The sequence below is a fragment of the Anomalospiza imberbis genome, chromosome 3, assembly GCF_031753505.1.
Source record: "Anomalospiza imberbis isolate Cuckoo-Finch-1a 21T00152 chromosome 3, ASM3175350v1, whole genome shotgun sequence".
Lineage (NCBI taxonomy): Eukaryota > Metazoa > Chordata > Aves > Passeriformes > Viduidae > Anomalospiza > Anomalospiza imberbis.
Window position 1 is genome coordinate 103,350,451 of NC_089683.1, and position 19,748 is coordinate 103,370,198.

General features: G+C 43.1%; 2 long non-coding RNA genes across 3 annotated transcripts in view; one reads left to right on the plus strand and one right to left on the minus strand.

The window, feature by feature from the left end:
- LOC137471669 (uncharacterized) overlaps positions 1-19,748 on the minus strand; it is a 139,624-nt gene that overhangs the window by 40,335 nt on the left and 79,541 nt on the right. For both annotated transcript variants that reach the window (XR_010997768.1, XR_010997769.1), the window contains exon 2: positions 10,388-10,451. This is a non-coding gene — a long non-coding RNA (uncharacterized lncRNA). The remainder of the gene's footprint in view (positions 1-10,387; positions 10,452-19,748) is intronic.
- Positions 1,022-2,682, plus strand: LOC137471671 (uncharacterized). The gene is made up of 3 exons (XR_010997771.1): positions 1,022-1,313; positions 1,469-1,560; positions 2,466-2,682. It is a non-coding gene; the product is annotated as an uncharacterized lncRNA (long non-coding RNA).

Sequence of the window (19,748 nt, forward strand, 5' to 3'; positions counted from 1 at the left end):
GCAGGGAAGGAGTTAATTATCTGCTTCTTTTCACTAATTCTCTTGCAGAGCTTGGTTGTGCATATTAAATGTCTAAGTTACCAGATTTAAAGAAAAACTTGATCTCAATTTGGCTACATATTAGAAGTGCCATTCCCTGTTGTCCTACCTAGCACTGTTAATTGCATACATTTAGCCCTCTATTGGAGAATAATTTAGCTTCAGATTGAAAAGAAACAGCCCTGGCCTTGGTTATTTTGGCATACAAGACTCCAGTATGACTCTGTTTTCTAAGCAGACATTAATGATTCTAAAACTAATATTCATTGTTTGAAGAGGCATAGCAGCCTTGGCATTTACTTAACCTTTTGTCTCATGTATGAGACTGAGTCAGCCTAAATCCTTTTCTTAATTAATATCTATTCTTTTTTTGTTCTGTCCAACATTATTTATTAAACAATTTGCATGCAACAATTAAGAGTTGAGAGATTAGGAAAAAAAAAACCCCACTGTAGGAGCAAGCTCACTTGGTCAACAGCAACCATCAAACTGGTTCTCCAGCTCAAACAAAGCTCTGAACACAGATGAGAGGGGAACAGGGAGTAAGGAAGGTCAGGTTAAAAAAAAAAAATCTGAAACCAAGTCCTACCATTCACCTCTTAGCCCTAACATTAACCTATTCCCTACTAAAAAAGTAATAATTCTAGAGGGGAAGAGATAAAATACTACTGCAAAAGCATAAAACCCTGGGATTTGACACCTCCAGTGAATGTCAGTGGTGACAGTTATGGTTGTGAATAAAGTGCAATCACTGAAACTGTTTGCTTATTGCTGTGGTAGAAAGAAATTATAATTTCAGCTTCCTGTCGTGCCTCACAGGACAGCAGTGCCTGCTCCACATAAGCCGCCCCAACTGAGCTCTCTGCTTCTCCAGCTTCTTTGTTTCTGTGCGCTTCCTTGCGCTCTTGTGGCCACACTACAGCAAGTAACTTGCTGGGTGTGCCACAAAAGACCCTTAGCAATGTTGGGATCTACATGGACATTGGCAAGGACACCTTTGGCAATGGCAATAAACCATTCTGGGATGGCATTATGAGCTGTATGACATTTCCACAGAGCAGGATGGCAGCTGCATACACACGGAATTCACCTGGAATAGAGGCTCCAGCATCTCTCCTCACCTTTCCTCCCAGGCAGCAGCTTTGTGGAGTCACAGACACTTTGCTCAGTGGACTGTCTGCAAGACCTGAGCTGAATCACCTTTTATATCCTACCAGGGCTGGATGACAAACCAGACCTACAGGAAAAGCTAAACACTTTCCCAAAAAGCACAGGTGTGATAATATGAGCTGTATCCTGCACCCATCAGGATATCATTCCTGATACCAGGAAACTGATACAGTTCAGTTTCATACTTCTTTGGCATCAAAGTCATCCTAAATCCTCTACTAGCCAACCCCCAGTGCTCTTGGGATCTCCTTTCTAAAAGGCTTCAGGAGATCCCTGGGCACCACACAAAGCTCTTGACCCACACCTCTCACATGAACCAACAGAAAGTGAACCCACCTACCCTGTGATGAGGTCAACACATGCTTGGGGGGAAGACACAGTGAAGGAAAAAAATGGGACCAATGCTTAGAAACTGTTCTGAGAGCTGAACTGGACCCCTGCCACTGTCTCGGTGCCCCCAATAGAAACACTCCAGGGATCCAGATGTGTCATTTTCTCCACAACTACCTCACCAGTGTGACACTGCTTTAAATATTATTTCAGACATGGAGTTCAGCAGGTAATTTCAGGGCATGAACTTCAGCGGCAGGTTTTAAAATCCAAATGCATGTCTATAAACCCAACATATTAATAACGTAACAGTTTTCAATAAGACATCAACATTTGCATGCGTCTTCCTACTTGTTATGTGCAGTACTACATTTTTTAATGTTTCTTGGATGCTGGCCAGAGAGTCTGAGTCCCTAGTTAGTTCAGCTATTACTTTCTTGCCACAATAGATCTGGGTCTTGGCCAAGTACTGGACTCATACTGCATACAAAAACACAAATTTCTCTCCCTTATCTGTTGATAGTCTTCACTTCCCAGGGAAAGGAGAAAAATGGCATAAATTAAGATAAATAAGTAAATACATAAAAATTCAACACTAACTGTAGTAGAAGTATTTTTAGCATTTTTTAACACTACATGTAATCAAAAGATTTCCTCATGTATTTATACTGCTTTAGGCTCCCATGACTATTCACCTGAACAGGAGAGGAAGATCTCTTCTTTAAATCCCTCCTGGAACTCCTCAGGCTTTCCACAAGAGTGAGCAAGGTTACCTGACCTGAAATAAAACAGGGGAGGAAAAGGCTTCAGTATCATCCTTCCTTTTTCAGTGTTCTCAGCCTATAGACTATGGAGGGGTTTAAAGAGGCCATGAAGGGTTAGAGACGGCCTCTGTTTTACATTTGACCTTTTTATCCCTTACTCAGAGCCTCTGGTGCCTTCAGAGGAAGACGGATGAACACAGAGGAGACGCCTTTTGAATGAGGTTTGAAAACATTGTCCAGCACAGCTCTGGTGGCAGGGCAGTGAATGTTGCCTTTTATTGTGGGTTTAAGGTGGCAAACTCATACTTAGATTAACAAAGAACAAGGAAAAAGGAGCGGGTGATGCAACGATCATGGCTGTGGCTTCCCAGCCACGTTAATCCCCCAGCAGCTTGAGCTACCCCTGAAAGGGCTGGGCCTGCCCACCCGTCTGGCCCTGCTGGGAAGGTTTTTGCCCACTTGAAGATCTGCATTTTATCAGAGAACGAGGAGGCTACAACTTTCCCTGACCCTAAAAACGCTCCTCGGTGCTGATGAGTGCATGGAATCACCGCATTCCTCAGAGCGGGACAATGGCAGGGGGGTTCCTGCCCTTGGTGACCACGGAACCACCACGGAACCCGAGCCAAGGACATGTGCAGCAAGGCCAGGAGCAGCAGGGAAGGCATCTCACCTTCCCTTGGGCTGCTGCCAAAATCCCATCCCAGTCCACTTCGCTGTCAGTGTAACATTGATCCCAGCAGTCCACTGGCCTGACTTGAAAAATATTCCTAATAATATCAAGGTAGCTGACAAGGTAATAGAACACTATTCCTGTACTTTCTGCTACAGCTGTGTGAGTGTATTTTTCTGTTCATTTGCCCAAATAAAGCATCAGTGCCTTAATTTCCATTGTTTCAGAAATTAGATCCTCTTGAAGAATAAAAGGATGCTGTGTTTGAGAGGGGCAGCATTTTTAAGAAGACACATAATTAAAGGAAGCCATTAAAGATACATATAAAAATGATTCAGATTTTTATATATGATGACTAACTAACTTATTATTGCTCTTCTTGGTCAGAGATTAATGGGAATTTCTCAAAGGATAGAGAATTATTTAACAAACTTCTGGATATACAGGGCTTGGAATACACTATAATAATATGAATAATAGGAAATGTGGCTGTTTATTCCCTTAACTAATGAACCAATGCTAAATCCAGAGATAGCAAGATGTCAAAAAAACCCAAACCCCAAACTAAAAACAACCCCAACCAATACCTAACAAGCAAGTGGATGTTTTTTACATGAATCTAAACATAAACTTTAGCAAGAAATCCATCCCTTTAAGAGAATCAGGTTCCCATGTGCTCTAACTCAAAGTGGTAGAGGAACACACCAGCATGATCTCAGAAATTACTGAGAAGCACCAAAGACTATAAAGAGAGAGTTTAAAATCAGGGGATGCTGAATATTCAACCACTTCTTGTGAGGGGAAGGAGACAGCAAGGCAGAGAGAACCAATCTCTACTGTCTGCAAGAGCTTCGCATGAAGAAATTGTCTTTAGAGAGGGATGACAACAATGTGCGTGGGCAAAGATTTCTGTGCAAGCAAACCTGACTTCTAAGATCACAAGTAGCAGAGTCACTTGATGGTTCCCTTGATGACGACCCACATGGACAGCTTTCATTTTCCCAACTCTACCAGGTTTTAAGTGACCTCAGCGTTAGTGAATATCACATCCCCTCTGGGCTGGAAGTCTGTGCCAAGAGGGAGTGGCATATCTCTAGGCTGACATTGGCACTAAGAGGAGGGAGCAGGTAACACTTTAGGAGAGAAGGAAGTGGAAGGCAAACTAGTTTCTCAGGCAGCTCAAAAGAGTGTTTGGCTGTTTTCACAACAGATTTGACAAGTGTTTTCTGCAGTAACTGCTCAGAGCAACAAAGTGTAGTGATTCCTGTGCCCAGGTGAAGCAGCAATAGTTCCCTCTCTCTGGCTGAAACAAATAAACACAAACCAGCTATTTTCCAAAGCAGATCCTGACCAAACCAGGTAGCAGTGAGCCTTCTGCAGCCTGACACCCAATTATTTTAATATCACTACATCTTCCCCCCTCTAAGGGCTCATTGGGTTTTTTCCCTTTAACTTTCTGAAGGTCTGAAGGCACACAAAGAATTGAATAACCTTTTCTCTGCATACCTGGCTACAGCCACATCACTGAGGGGGGTCCTTTCGACATTTTAAAGGACCTGAAGTGTGTGACAACATGGCACTGCAGTCAAGAATCTTGCCGGGAAACAGAATAAGAAGATTTATTTTATTTTTAATATTTGAAAGATTTCAAAAAGCATTCAACTGGATTTCTCACTAAGAGGATGAGTGAAGAGAATCCTTTGTAACTAAGCTGGGAGGCCCAAGTCTTTTATCCATTGTTACACAGTTTTTCCCCAGGGCAGAGTTAGGAAGGCCTGCAAGCCCCAGCAGCTTAACAAGGCGAGTACACTGGGTGGGCTTTTCTGCCATTGCCTAAGCTTCTCCAGAGGAAGGAGCCGCTGGAGATGAGCGGGTCCTTGCTCATCCCAGGCCCCGCCAGGTGTTATTTGGGAAGATCCTAGTGGCAGCGGTGCTCTGCCAGCAGTGACTCTGCCCGGCCTGCCTGCAATACACACACACTCCCTCAGTGCCCAGACACCTCTGCCTCCTCAATAAACCAGGAGCAAAACCATTCCACACAAGATTAACAGCGAGCTGGCACTTGGATTAATCGTTGTGCATCGGACTTTGCAAGCAGACTCTTCCTGTCAGCTTTTTTAAACCCTCACGCACAACTGGCTGGTCAGAGATACCTTATCTTTTCCAGGATAGGCTGTGCAACAGGAGGAAACCAGTGTAACTGTGCTGCTGACACCTTTCTTTTCTTCTCTGTTGTACTTTTAACATCTGTGTGTGAAATCCCTTCAGCCCTGATGCAAATGGACCGGTGGGTTTTGATCACATGGACTGGGATAGTCCCCGAGTTTGGTTTACAGCAGGGATGGACCTACCCATCTTCCCCAGGGGTGTTTGGGTTTGGCTGAAAGTGAGAACTTCCCTGAATGATTCCCAACAATGTCAAAAGGAGCTCAGGGCCTGAAGTGGGACACCCAGGACACATTTTTACCCCCAGCCCCACAAACTCTTGTTCTAGGCCTTGTCCAGCTTATTACAAAGCCCTAAATATGCAAGACCCCTGTCGGCTGTATTTTGCTTGGCAGTGTTTCACAGCCCTGCCAGTCTCTGAGAGAGGTAAAGGAATGAGGAGCAGCAGAAGGTTGAGGATTGCCCTGTCCATTTGTGCTTCAACCGAAGCCTCAGAGTTCACCATTCAAAGGTGCTCTCAAATTAAAGGTGAAATAAAAGATTACTTCTAAGTAATTAAGCCCCTCTTTCCTGACTTGCTATGAAATTTGTGGGACACTAACACAGCAGAAATGTTGAGGGCAAATGTCTTATGTACAAGTTCAGAAACAGAAAACTACACTGTTTGTAAATAACAACGGCAGTATTTGTTTCCTTGATCCCACTGAAATTAATGGTCTGTAGTTTAGGTATGTGTCAGTGCCATAAAGCAGGATATTCCTGGGAAATGGGTGCTCCATGTGTCAGTGATGGAGTTATGGAGTGGCAGTGGCCATTTCATGGTCAAAGTTACAGAAGGGGTTTGCCTTTATGCCCAACTCTCCTGTTTATACTCCAACAAAAAGCTGAAAAAATTCCTAAGTCAGACTTGGAGCCATTGTTGAAATTTTTTTATACATTGGAAAGGGATTTGGCCAGAGACTTTCAAATTATGGCACTCCTGAAAAAACACAGCTCACAAGCACAGATTGTGCTCTCCCTGGTTTTCTCACTCAGGGGTGAACCTGGGTATGAACAAAATTGTTTGACAAAATTATTGCCCCTCCCAAGCCTCTTCTCCACTAAAGCCCAGCTCTCCTTCTCCAGCCCCACCTTTCCCATGGAGATGCTGGAACAACCCAAGAAAAAAGCATCTCATGTGCTATATTTTAATGTTTATGCTATGGCTTTTTGTATAATAGGAATAATCGCTATTGCTTTGTAGTACACTTACAACAAATAGCTTCTGAGATTGCTCAAACACTTTAGCTCCACTTCAGCTCTTAATCAAACTCAGCAGCTGTTTATTGCAATTACACCATAAAGCCATAGACATTATCCCTTAACTAACTGTCTTATTAATATAGGTAGTTACACAGCTACTTCATAGTTAGTCTTAAATAACTGCTTTTAATTATTTTATTAACATAAATACCCATCTCAATAAATTTAAATTAAATGCATATGTGAGAAAACGCAATTTAAAGCATTGCACAGAATTGCATCTGTTTACTAATGTTTAAATTGATGTCATTGTGTAATTCAATTAAAGTGGAACTTTAATTTATTTCAATTTTTGATGGCCATGAAACACCTACAACACCAGAACTTCCTAAACATTGAAATGGGCAATCTCTCCTCTTCTTGTGCCGCTGTATTTTCTTGGCAATATTAGTTTGCTGCCAGGCAAATGAGATTTCTCTTTACCCACAAAACTTACAATTTAATATCCCCATTTAATTTTGTTTTCTTCCCATTCCCAAAGCAACAGATGACTGGATTGCATTTTGCCTTTTGGTTCAGTTGTGCAACTCTTCTTTCAGTGGAGAACAGGATTTTCCTTTCCTGTGCAATGCTGGATCCTCCATGACTTATGCCATTTGTTCTGCTGGGATCAAGCTCTTTGCCTTCAGCTAAAGGGAAGGCAGATGTTGCCTGACCTGGCCTGAAATCCCCTTTTTCTTCCTCACGGTGGGGCTGGTTTATTGTTCAGGGGGCTCATCCTACCCCAAAATCCTGCACTGCAGAGGAGGCAACACTTGCACAGCAGCTTTCATTTCCCAGTGCCACCATGGAATGTGTCTCTGGAAAGGGACCCCAGCCCAGATTAGTGCATTCATGTCCCAAAAGGCTCTGCCCAGCACACTGGCCTATTCATATTCTCTTTCGGGGATGAAACAAAAATCTCTGCTCCTTACTCTGGTTTAGGTGCCTCCCCTGAAGGATAAAGAGGAAAATACTTGCTGGAGAGCAAGGATAAAAAGGAAAGGGACTCCCTTCACCCCTCAGAGAGAAGAGATGGTGTTAGGGAGCAATGATGTTTGGGAGAAATTAAAAGTGGAAAGTGTAAGGCAAGAATGGGGGGAAAATGAGGCTGGAAAACATAAAGATGCCAAAGGAGGGGAGAAGGTCTCACATACTTTCCTGCCAGCTCAAAATTTTTAATTCTGTAGCTGGTGTAGGGACCTGACAATGTGAACTGCTACCTCCCAAAAGACAGCAAACCCCTCAAAAGTAACTGGGATGTATTGAGAAAAAGCATTGAAGTCAGGAAAATGTAAAGCAAAATTTCAGAGGGTCTTGATTGAGATCTCAGCAGCTTTATAGCCTTCTAAACCGTGGAAACCAAGGCATATTTGGCTTTTGGATCTCAGTCAATGCCAAAGATTTTACAGGAGAGCAATGAAGGGAAGAATTTGGTGCAATAATGGTGACTATTGCTAAGTAGCCAAGTCCATGCCATCCTCTGGCTGCTCATCAGAGGACACAATCTCCCTTCAGGGAATCATTAAAGAATTTCAAATCAGGTTTCAATGCATTTCCATGCAGGTACACTCTTTGTCAGGAGGAAGGTGCCTCAGTGACACCAAGCCTATGGAAAAGGGAAATGTGGCTGGGAGAGCAAAGCTGAAAACAGTAATTTATTGATTTTAATACTTCTATCCAAATGCACCAGGTAACATGAAGGAATAATTACAGGCTCCATCAGAGAGGGGTTGTGATCTGGCAGACACACTAAGCTCCCCAGGAGACGAGCTCTTAAAACTTTACAGACTCCGCTGGGCACAGACAGGTGACTCAGTACAAAGGGTTTTTACAGAAAAATGTAGAAACTAGAGTGAAAGCAGACATGTTTAAACTTCAGGTAACTGAGAGTGATCAGGGGTTGGATAATTGAAGTTCCAATGTATATTTGCCTACATTGTCGCTCACCTTTGAGCCCTACCTAGGCATCTTGACATTTATGTAGTCTGAAATCCTGAAAGCTCTGAGTTTAGACAACTAAATTGTTGCTTGTCAATTTAGCCTTGACTGAAAGACAGGTGTTTTGTTTCAGAGTAACACTCCTTTCAGACTCCTCTATTCCCAAGCTCACATTACTGAGCTAAGGAACTATCAAAAATGAAACAACTTATAAGCAGGCAAAGACATTTACATACCTTGAACAAAGGGATTCTTTGGGCAAAATAGGGATTTTTAATTATTGCTTGTTTTTTGTCATGTGGGATTCTCATCTCTGGCTCTCTGGTGGGAGCTGGAGGAGCTTGGAGACTTTGAAGGTTCCTACATTTTTGGTACTGCTATGCAGTTTTACAAGCCGAATGTAAAATGCTGTCTGAACACAAATCCAGCTGAGAATCCAATCCAGAATTCTCCAAAAATGCAATTTTGGAAGCAGGCATGCAACACACACAGCAGTCCAGTGGCAACAGGGTGAGCAAGGGGTACCTGTTAGGCTCATCCTAACTTTAACTCAAAGTGGGTCATTACTGCCAGGCCTTCATTATCATCTCTAATACTTCAGGCTTCTTGGCATTGTGGCAGGGCTTGGGCCTCAATCCCTTTATTTATGCCATTCAATGTGCTGAAGGCAACAGAAGACAGGCTTAATCACAGTGACCTGCCAATAACCTCAACTGTGACCTGGAGGGATCCCCAGTTTTGGCATAGGTTAAGGGTCTCATCTCATTTAGAACCTTAAGCTGGATTTGAACTGTAGCCCCAGAAGTAAAAAAGCCAGCATTTTTATCTGGGAAGCCACATGGCTCTGGCTTCCTGATTGGTACTTGTGACATCCCAGTCTTGGCAAACCAGGGACATATTAACTGTGTGCTCTATTTTCTGCCCTTAATTATGGCCAGCCAGTCTGAGGAGTTTTCTTTCCTTTCCTTTTTTTTTTTTTTTAAGGATTTGAGTGACAAAGTGACTATGCATATCATTCCACATTTGAACTGTAAGACTTCAGTATTTCTACCTCTAGTGTGTAATTGGATCAGCTGCCAGTTACAGAAAGGAGCTGGGTGAGTATTAAGTGTGTGGAAAATGAAGAAGAGTCCAAGTGTGAAGGGGAGGAATAATTTGACAAAGCCTGCAGTGAGCTGTACGTGGTTTTCACGTTCCAAAATGGAGTAGGTTTTGAAGCGCATGAGAAAAAACTGGCTTTGATTTATTAGCTTTGGTTCACAGAATGCCAGCCACAATCTTGGAGCAACTCAAGACATATGGAAAACCACAGTCCCTGCCCCAAGGAACTCACAATACCCTCATTATCATACTGAGGATGGACCAGTGCCAGCCTGAAAAACACTCTGCTTTTCTCTGGGTCATGAACAACCTTGTCAGGCTGGGCACAAAGATGCTGCTGCCAGGGCTGGGGCTTGGTGTGCCCATGGCGTGGTGGCCCTAAGACCATCACACCCAGTGCTTTTTTGTGGGTCCCCACTGTAACATTGCCTCACTTGAATCTGGAGTCTCTCAAAGAAATTAAGATGATGTACATACGAAACAGTCTAGAACCAACCACAACAATCCATGGTAAATCTCATCCCTCTAAAAAGGCAAAAAATAGGTGAAGACTGTGCTGTCAGAAAGTGACAGTTTTTCTGTCAGGACAAGAAAGCTGAGTTCCAACACTAAGCACAGGTAAGGCAGGATCACACAGACAGAAACAGATCTTTAACCAGCAAGTGTTCAACCATTTATATCTTTAGGAAGTGCAAGCAAAATCCCGTCAGGTAAGAACTGGGAGTCTGTAGGTTCCTGCTCAAACTCTCCTGGTGGGACCCAGAACATCCTTCACTTTGCATTCAAAGATGAACTCAAGACAACAATCTAATCATGAAGTGGCCAATTGAGAGGATTAGGAGAGAGATCTGTTGCCTGAGATCAAGGAGAAGGTCACAACATCCAGAGCAGCTCATAAAGAAGCAGAAGAAATGGCAGTCACCTGGAAATTCCCAGACAGTTGTCCCTCAGCTCCAGAAATGCTCCATAAAATCCAGCATGCTGATCTGTAAGGAGTAAACAAGAAAAAATTATTAGTGATGGAAACAAGAATTACAGACATGCCAGGTGACTGCCCAGTGCTGCCCAAAAGGTGGAGAAACCAAAAACCAATTGAGGTTTGCTACCTCCCAACTCTAGGGGGCTACACCTGGTGGTTTGCTGCCCTTAGGACCACACTGATATCCTGGGATTTGGAAATTCCTCTGCTCTGCCTTCAGCAGCAGCCACTAATTGAGAGGAGCAATGTCCTAAAGGGCTCCAGGGTTATGGCCATAGAGTCACATCCTTTCTGATATAAAAGCCCTGCAGACAAGTTGATCAGGCAAAAACACAACAAAAAAAAAATCTCAAAATCATTTCTCTCTGACTCTCCAAGGGGGTTAGGGCGTTAAGACAGAATGCCCTACCTCAAAGGAAGTCAAGATTGGATCAGAACATCTCAGAGAGATAGAGAAGGAGAGATGGCAAGAGGCAGCAGTGTAAAGGTTTTATCAGCATGAGCCGGGGATGACCACATTACTCATAGGTCACTGTGCTTTCCAGCTGACTAGCAACAGATGAAATAAGGAAAACAACGGCCTCCGGATTTCCAGGTAGCAGCTGCAGCCAAGGCTGCCTTTTCAGCTGCCCTTTTAGCATGGAATATGCAGGCACTGCTCAGAAACTGCCTGACTTCCCATGCAAAAGGCAACTGTGAGGGCCCACTGTCAAGGAGAACACCAAGGTAACATTTGTGTTATTAGAGGGAGGAAGCCTTCAAGTGCAAGGCACCTGGTTTTCCCTACAGCTTGCATACTTCCAGTATTTCCTAAGACTGAACTAGAAGTACATCAGAGATCCTTGTGGATCTCTAGCAGGAAGGCATCAGGGATGGGTGCATTTCTTATCCTGATGTCAATTCACAACTGCTACACCAGAGAACAGGTGCAGTTCTTCATGTCCCACAGTAGCAGCCACAACACAGACTTTGTTACCTAACAAAGATGTTAGGCATCAAATAAATCAAATAAAGATCCTTTATTTATACCAAAGCAATGCCATTCTGTCAGGCTCTGCACAGAGACCTTGTCACAGACCGCTCACATTCATGGAAGGTGCCATCTAATGAGATACACACCCCGAGATCCCGACAGCTGAGGGGAAAATCACATTGCCATTCCTGACACTTCTCAAATTAGCAAGAGCTTATAACCATAAGGATTTGTGGGATCCCTATCCTGCCAGGGCTGGATGCACATGGGGTAAGGTAATGTCCTCCTGCTCCCTGCTGAATTCTCTTACCCCGCACTGTGTTGCTGTTTCCTGTGCTCAGAGATCTCCTACTTGTGTTTGAACTCTCTGAATATTTCTCTTCAGCTCCACACAAGGAGCCAGAGGCCTTGGTAACCTTCTACCCCAGCAGTTCTTTTCCTACAGTCAGGAAATTAGCTCTCATTTTTGTTTGCCTTTTTTTTTTTTTTTTTTTCCTTTTAATTGAAAAGAACTAGGGGAATTCCCCCTTCCTGTGCCTGGTTTCATGCAGGGCTCTGTTGGCAGTGGTTGGTGACAGCAGAAGAAAAACCTAAGCCATGCCACTCACAAACAACGGTGCCACAGTTTGTGTAGGGTTTTATGTCAATATTTTGATAATTTCAGCTATTCCACATTCTTACTGGTATTGAGATATCTAGAAAACAATGTGCGCTTCAAGTAATTCAGTAAGCATCATGATAGGCCTGTGTAAACACTTCTTCCCATAAAAACTCAAATCAGGTAAAACTCTGAGGCTTGGTTTTCAGCTGATATAAACCCTTGAAGATAATGCAATTACTGGTATGACAGTTTTCACTCTGAAATGTCCTGGCCCCTCTGTCTCCTCCACATGAGCAGAGGGAACAGGTACCAGCAGGGGATGGTTTCACGTCTCTGCCTCCCTGGTGTTAGTTCGTACCAGGAGCTGCTTTTCACCCCAGTAAGATTTCTTTTTATTTCATTCAAGAAATTGTCTTTTTTTTTTTTTAATGTAATCAACAAGAGAACTTCTCTTTATTTTGTCCAGCTTTCAAAGAGGAGCCTGATTTATATTTTTAGCTAAAAATCCCCCAAAGTCATGAGAGGATGTGGTGGGAAAAGGATTAGAAAGGAAAGTAAGTGGCATCTCAAATACATTTTACCAGGATATAAGAAGAAGATAAATATGAGACAGACAAACAAGAAAGTTTAAGAAAGAACGGGGAAAACACATGAAAGGTGTAGTAATAATGGAACCCCATCAGTAGCAACAACTTGAGGCAAAAAGAGGACTGATGGATGGCTGGGCTAGCATGAGTGAGAAAGGGTAAAACAAACCTTTTCAAAGCATGGAAAAAGAAAACCAAATTACATTAAAAAAATAGTGAGAGAAAAAAAGACAAATAAAACAGACAGGGAGGATTTCTAAGAGCACAAAAGCAGAGGTCAATGCCCTATGGTCATTTCCTAAGAAAGGAGGAAGCAGAAGTGAAGGAAAATACCTAAATATAAAAGACTCCTTATAAACAAAGGGCACATTGACTGCTAGCCCATTATTTTTTTGAAGGTTTGCTATCAGCATATCTCCAACAATAAATGCCTTCACATGATGCCAGCTCTCTGCAGGCACAACTGCCGCAAATCAGTTCTGCCAGGCCACAGACAAAGTGACAAGGAATCACTTCCCTCATTCCATGTGGCACAGCCCTGGTCCATGCATATGCTGAGGATAAATCCTCAGGAAAGGAGCACAGGTCAGGCAGCACCAGTGTCCAGAGGAGGAGAACACAAATGGGGAACTAAATTGGCAGCCTGGAGCTTCATTCCAACAATGATTACAAAGGTACATCTCTGACCAAGGCTCCTCATTCCACGTCCTGCTCCATTTGCTCCTTTTTGTGCCTTGGGCACTGGTTTGTCTAGGCAGAAAAAATACTTCTAGATTGCTCTTGCCACACCCACCAAAACTGAAAATTGCCAAAAGCGTCCTCTGAATGGCAATGGCATCCACAAAAAGACTGGAATGACACAAACATGTTCAGGAGCTGTTTGGTGACTGCTGAACCCAGGCTGGTGCCCCATCATGACAGTAATCTCGTGTCATTCATTAAACCTCCTAAGCTCAAACTAATGTCCCAAACTGCCTTCTGAGTGCCCTGGAACACAGCTCCAAGCTCAGCTTTCCATGGAGAGAGGAGTACCTGAGCCATCCCACTGACCTGAAGAGCCATTATAGGGAGGTGCAGGCCTAGTGCTGGGCAGGGATGGGGCTCCATGGAAGAATGGTGGATGGAAAGGCTCCATTTTAAAAGTAAAGATGTATGGATGACCCTCAGAATTTGTGCAGAAGCTTGATGGGGTTAAAAGTTGTGCCTGCTGACATGTTTCCAAAGCAACCCCCAGGCATTATCCTGCACGTGGGCAGATGCTGTTCTCCCTCCCATCCCATCAGTGGGGCTCTATGATTAACACAGATAGTTTCAAAGGCAATATTCTGCCTATTGATCAGAGCCCCATTCTGGGAGGGAGATATTCAGACTGACACTGAAAGCTGAATCTGCAATGTGTATGTGCACATTGACTTGCAACAAAAGAAACAGATAGCCCTCTGTTTATCAGTAAAATCCAGTTAGATCCTGTGGTATCACCAAAAGACAACAGTCTGGCCCCAAAGCCTCAGTTCCACAAACTCCCACATTGTACTGCCACAAAGAGGAGGATGAGCAGATCGTGTCCAGGTCCTGCAGCCTTTACTCAGGATTGTCATGGAAGTATTGCCTTAACTCACCACAGCATCTTCACTATGAGTACTTCTGTCCATACCATCTTTGCCAAAATAAACACTGCTTTGATTTGGGGGGTTTGGTTTGTTTGTTTTGTGGCTGGGATGGGGAAAAAATGCAGGTTAATTTTTTTAATAGCAAAAAATATGGATAGAAATCCACTTTTTTTTTTTTTTTTTTTTTTTTTTTCTGGAACAGACAGCTAAAAAACACAGAACAGCATTTTTCTGTCCCCCCACACCCCTGCTCTGTACACTGCCCCTGCCTTAAGATTAACTGTTGGTCTGTGCTACCCTTGAGACCAGACATTCTTTGGATTTGGCTATTATATCAAGGTGCATTTGTGCTTCTAAATGGGCAGCTGTACTGTAAATGGAGCACAAAAGAGCAAAATTCAGCCTGCTCCAGCTTGGGTCCAAAGCCCAGCGTGTCTGTGATGCTGTAGCCTTTTGTTTCAAATGCAGATAGATAAACTACAGCCATTTTTCCATGATGGTTATAATGCAGAATATGAAAAACTCTTGGGATGGTTTAAGCTGCAGGGTATTCTCCCAGAGTTCTGTCCAAAAATAATCTAGTAAAAATGTGGACAGAGAACCATCGACCTCTGCTTTCCCCCGAACATATGCAGCTCTGATCAGTCTGGTATTTCAAGAAAAACAAGGTCCTGAACCCTAATCCTCAGACACATAACAAAGCGCACTTCACAGCTGTGATGCACAGCTACTATCAGCTCCGAGGCCTGAGTGGGTCCCAAGACAATGCCTCCTTTATCACCCAGAGGACAAATATCTAGACAGCAATATTTTCTGCTTGAATGCTTCAAGCATCTCTCGCAACTCCTGACTGAAAGAGAAAACTGAGCTGAGAGTGTTTGCTGAGTGATTATTTTAATTTACTACTTGATGTAAATCTAAATGAACTGACATCCAGCTTGAGATGGACAGAAAACAATCATTGTGAAAAAAGAAAGAAGGCTAATATTACAATATCATTTGAGTAGCACAGGTTTAGGCAACTTTAGCAGTGGCAATGTAATAGATAGTGAGGCACGGTTTGCATTTTCTTTTCTTCACTCAATTACCATAATAAGTTCTGTAATTTTAGGGCTGTTTATTTATCAGGCGACGATAACAAAGACACTCAGAACACGGTGTCTGAATGCAATAGTACAAAGCAGCCCAGTGATGGCCCCTGCATGCAGAGGGATTGCTGATTCCCACACACCTGATTATCCCTGTGTACCTGTGCTCACAACTAGCAATATCCCCCTTTTTGCTAATTGCCAAAATGGCACACGCTCAGCCCCTGGTTTCAGGCAGAGTGAGGGAAAGGGGCAAAAAAGGAAGAAAACTTCCTGGTGAAGTTCTCCACTGCTTTAAAAACCTGTCAAGTCACTCTGCTGAGCTTTCTGGTACAAACAATAGATTTGGGACCTGGCCTGCCTGCACCAGGGAATCTGTCACTGCTGCTCTCTGATCTGGGCTTCCAGCGTTTGATGGCTGCGTGGTGTCACAGAACAGCTGGAGAAGAGGCGCCCCGGCTGCGCCGGAGACGGAGAGAAAAAACAACAAACAAAAAGCAAAAGCAGAGGTTTCTTTGTGAGGCAGACACACGGTTCTGGGCTCTGCCAGAGCCAGACGTGTCACCTGCGGCGTGGCCTGTGGTGCCCTGCACTGAGAGGAACAGGCACTGCTGTCCTAGCATCTGTGCCCAAAGGAGTGCCAGGGAGAAGATGCAACACAACCCCACGGAGAAAGTCTAGCAACAGCTCCCTCCCAGGGGGTTCACCATCTCCTGCAGCTCCTCACAGCATTTTCCCAGTGGAGATCACCTACATGGGCCCCTCCAGTGGCACCACCAGTGTGGGTGAGAGGGTGAGAGGCACCACAAACCCACCACTCGGTGCCTCTCTCAGCACATCAAAGGCCGTGTTGTGCTCCCAAGAATGACTGAATGGCAACTCTTTATTACACTCTGAGATGCCCGTGTCAGTTTTTGGGGGATTGCCTAATTTATTGCCCATTGCCTTAGAAGTATGAACCTAATTTGAAACCAAACTCACAGAGTAATGTCCATTTTGCATATACCAAGGATCGACGGAAAATCCTACGACGGAATAAAAATAAAGGTAGTTGAAGGAAAATGGAACTCTGGGTTTCTGAGAATGCCACTCAACAGCCTGGAGGTTTTGGAAGAATACCAGGCCTTCCTGTTCAATGCCTAGAACCACTCCTTTAAAGAAATCTCTGCAGTTCCTTCTTAAATTCTACAGGAGGCTCAAAAGCACGTCGGAAATATTTTTACTCCGTACCATAAGATGTTTTTCATCAGAGTAACATGCCTCTTAACCCATAGCCATATATTCAATTAAATTGCATGGGCATATGTGTGTTTATTTACATAATGTGTAAATGTATAGCTGGGTATATATAAACAAAAGGCTTTGCTAACAGGGAGGAACACACATGGCGGTGTAATTTGTGTATACGCACACTGTGCGACTGCAGCCGCTCACGTCAACACCATCCATCACCTGTATTCACCAAAAACCCGGCAGCTCTGCTCCACACGCTGCCTACAAGTCCACCACCATGGTAATCTCCTTCCTCAATTAATTAAGGACAATTTAAATATTTTAAGTGAATTGCATTAACATGACAAAACAGTAACATTTAAATTGTGGAGCTGGGAGGAGGAGAAAACCTTGTGACAAAATCCCTCTTTCAGCACAGTTGCAGAGAAGGATCTTACAAATTGACAGTGTACATTATGCACAGCCTAACTGTGGACATTTTCTGTCAAGCACTTAAACAGAAAGACACAACAATGGCTCCAGTGTGAAAAAGGAATTATCTGTGGTGGACTGGTCCTCACTAAGGGCAAGCTTGACAAGTCCAAGCAGGCACCTGGAGCAGCATTTAAAATAACCCTGCCACACCAAAGAGGCTCATCATGAAGCCCTGTCTAAATTACCGTGGGTTTGCACAGAACCTCCATTAACTGCCCTTATGGAAAAACACTATTAGTCTACTGAAAAGAGTATTTTTTAAGTGCCCCTGTCAAATATTGCTTCAGTAACAGGACTACAAATAAATTGTATGCAACGTCACAGATGGAAATTAATTATTTTTGTTAGTTCTGTGGGGCTTCTTACAACAGATCTGAAATTTCACATTCAGGACTCAGCAGCAAAATAATGTTTTTACTTCTAGGGACAAAATTCTGCAAGGAAAGTTTTTGAGAAACCCAGCTTGTATTTATATCCTCCCCGTGCAGCCACTACGGATCTCGCACTCCTTCCACCGATGAAGTGACTGATTAACATATCCTGTTACTGGGATTTGCAAATTAAAGGCTGGATCCTGCCACACATACGTGAGTCAGCCATAATCACATGAGCAGCCCCCAGCAGGAGCAGGGATCAGGCCCTTCCAAAAGGAGCAGAGCTGCATGAGCCCCTCCATGTGCCTTGACAAAGAGGAGGTGCCAATGCAGACCGATGATGCAGGTACATCCGAACTCGGGTTACTCATGCCACCGATCTGGGAGGGTTTGGCACTTCCAGGAATACAAGCAGGTTATGGTGAGGACCAAGACCTGTTCACAGAAGAACCTGAAAGTCCTCAGAGCTCCTGCTTCTCTTTCTCCACCAACCTCCATTGTGCCCAGCGTGTGACGTAATGTTGTAGAAATTATGGTGACGTCACAAAGCACGAGCTGAAATTTCCTGAAAACCCAAATTCTGGCTGAAACTCCTCAAGGCAGTTTTCCTGCCAAAGAGAAGTGGACGACCAAGTGCCCCACCCCTGAGAGAAGAGGGATTCCTTACTCAGGAAAAAAACATCCAGGGTGCCAACATTTCACTGTGAAGACCACACTGCATTTCCTGTTGGCAATTCTTAGCTGTAATTATGGAAACTATTGCAATTAGGTTATTCTAATTATGAAAATCTATTTCCTTTTAAAGATTTCAGAGCAACCTTTTTTTTTTTTAAATGAAAAAGAACACATAAAAACACTGAAATCCTTTGAATTCCTTCTCATGCCACAGAATCTGAGCACAATTTATCTAGATAAGTTTTAATTATAGCCTTTCCAGAAAGACAGTACTCTGTATAAATACAAAGAAATATAATTGATAAATGTAGTCAGATGGTACCAGGTTGTTTAAATAGACCATTAAGCTCAAAATGTCTAAAGTTAAATTAGATTGTATTCTCTTTCACCTAGGGCTTTTGTAAGGCACAACTGGCATGTATAGTCTTGTCCACATTAATTTTTACTGCCACGGTCAAAAAGCAGCGTAAGTCTGCAGCTTGTGTAGAATTTTCTGTCTTTATTTGACGTGATCATAGTGGATGAATTAACTCCCTTGGTACAGAGAGTGAAAGAAGGTTAGTTGAGGGAAATAAGGAATTTTCAGAGGAAAGAAAAAGTTTGAGGGAAACATATGGTTTAAAGGCTCTAGCCTATTTCAGATCAAGCTGAGAGAGTTGAGATCTGTTGGTTCAGAGATCCAGTTCACTGCACATTCCTACTGTGTCTGCCTACTAATTGCATCCCATGTTTGTCAATCAAATATTTGCAATTAACAAAAATATTCCCTTAAGAGACATATAACAGAGGCTGCTAAGGATCCATTGCTTTGCTATTAGACTTGGCTCAAAAAAAAAAAAAAAAGTCTTTAAAAATATTCTGCTGATGATGACACTGCCAGACATTTCCAGTCAAAACATTAACAAGCAGAATAGGTGGCATGGGGGTTTTTCAAAGAGATTTTTTTCAAAGAAGAAAAACTTTGATCTTAGTGTTTCTGACCCATCCTCCACCTCTGATTCTTCAATCTACAAGTACATATAGTGGTTTAATTTCACTCAGTGCATAACTTGCCTAAGGAGAAACGTTGATCTAGATTTTTTTTTTATTTAACTCCAATTTAACTGATGCTCTAATGCTGCCCTATCAGTGCATAATGCACACTCACATGAGGTTTCTAAGCAGAAACTGAATAAAGCAGACTGGAATAATAAGAAATGCACAAGGTTCAGAGGAAATATTAATTTGTAAATAGGTAGAAACGCCAGTAATTTGTTGGGAATTGAAGACCTTCTGCATAAAACAGTGAAGCTTAGCAGCTGTGCACTGCTGTTTTATAAATCAATATTACATCTGAAGGAGGTGTTTGAATGCCTGTATCATTGTGGTTTGAGTCAAACAAAGTTCTCTGATAAGAAATGATCAAACAAAACAAACAAAATCCCTTCCCCTGTCTTGCCGGATAAATTCCAAACATAATTCCACAAGAGGGATAGAACATTGAAATCATCCACTTTTTTATAATTGCCTAAACCCCTCAGTCACAGAAAGATGATTGGATTGGTGATGGACTATTGTATTCTCAAAGACATGGCTCATGCCAATGGAGAGCTCCTGCGGAATGATAACGGCGCCAGCATTTTCCCTGTGACCTGTGGTGGGCTGCAAAGCCCACCCCAGCCAAAATGCCATGCTCCAGAGGGAGCATCA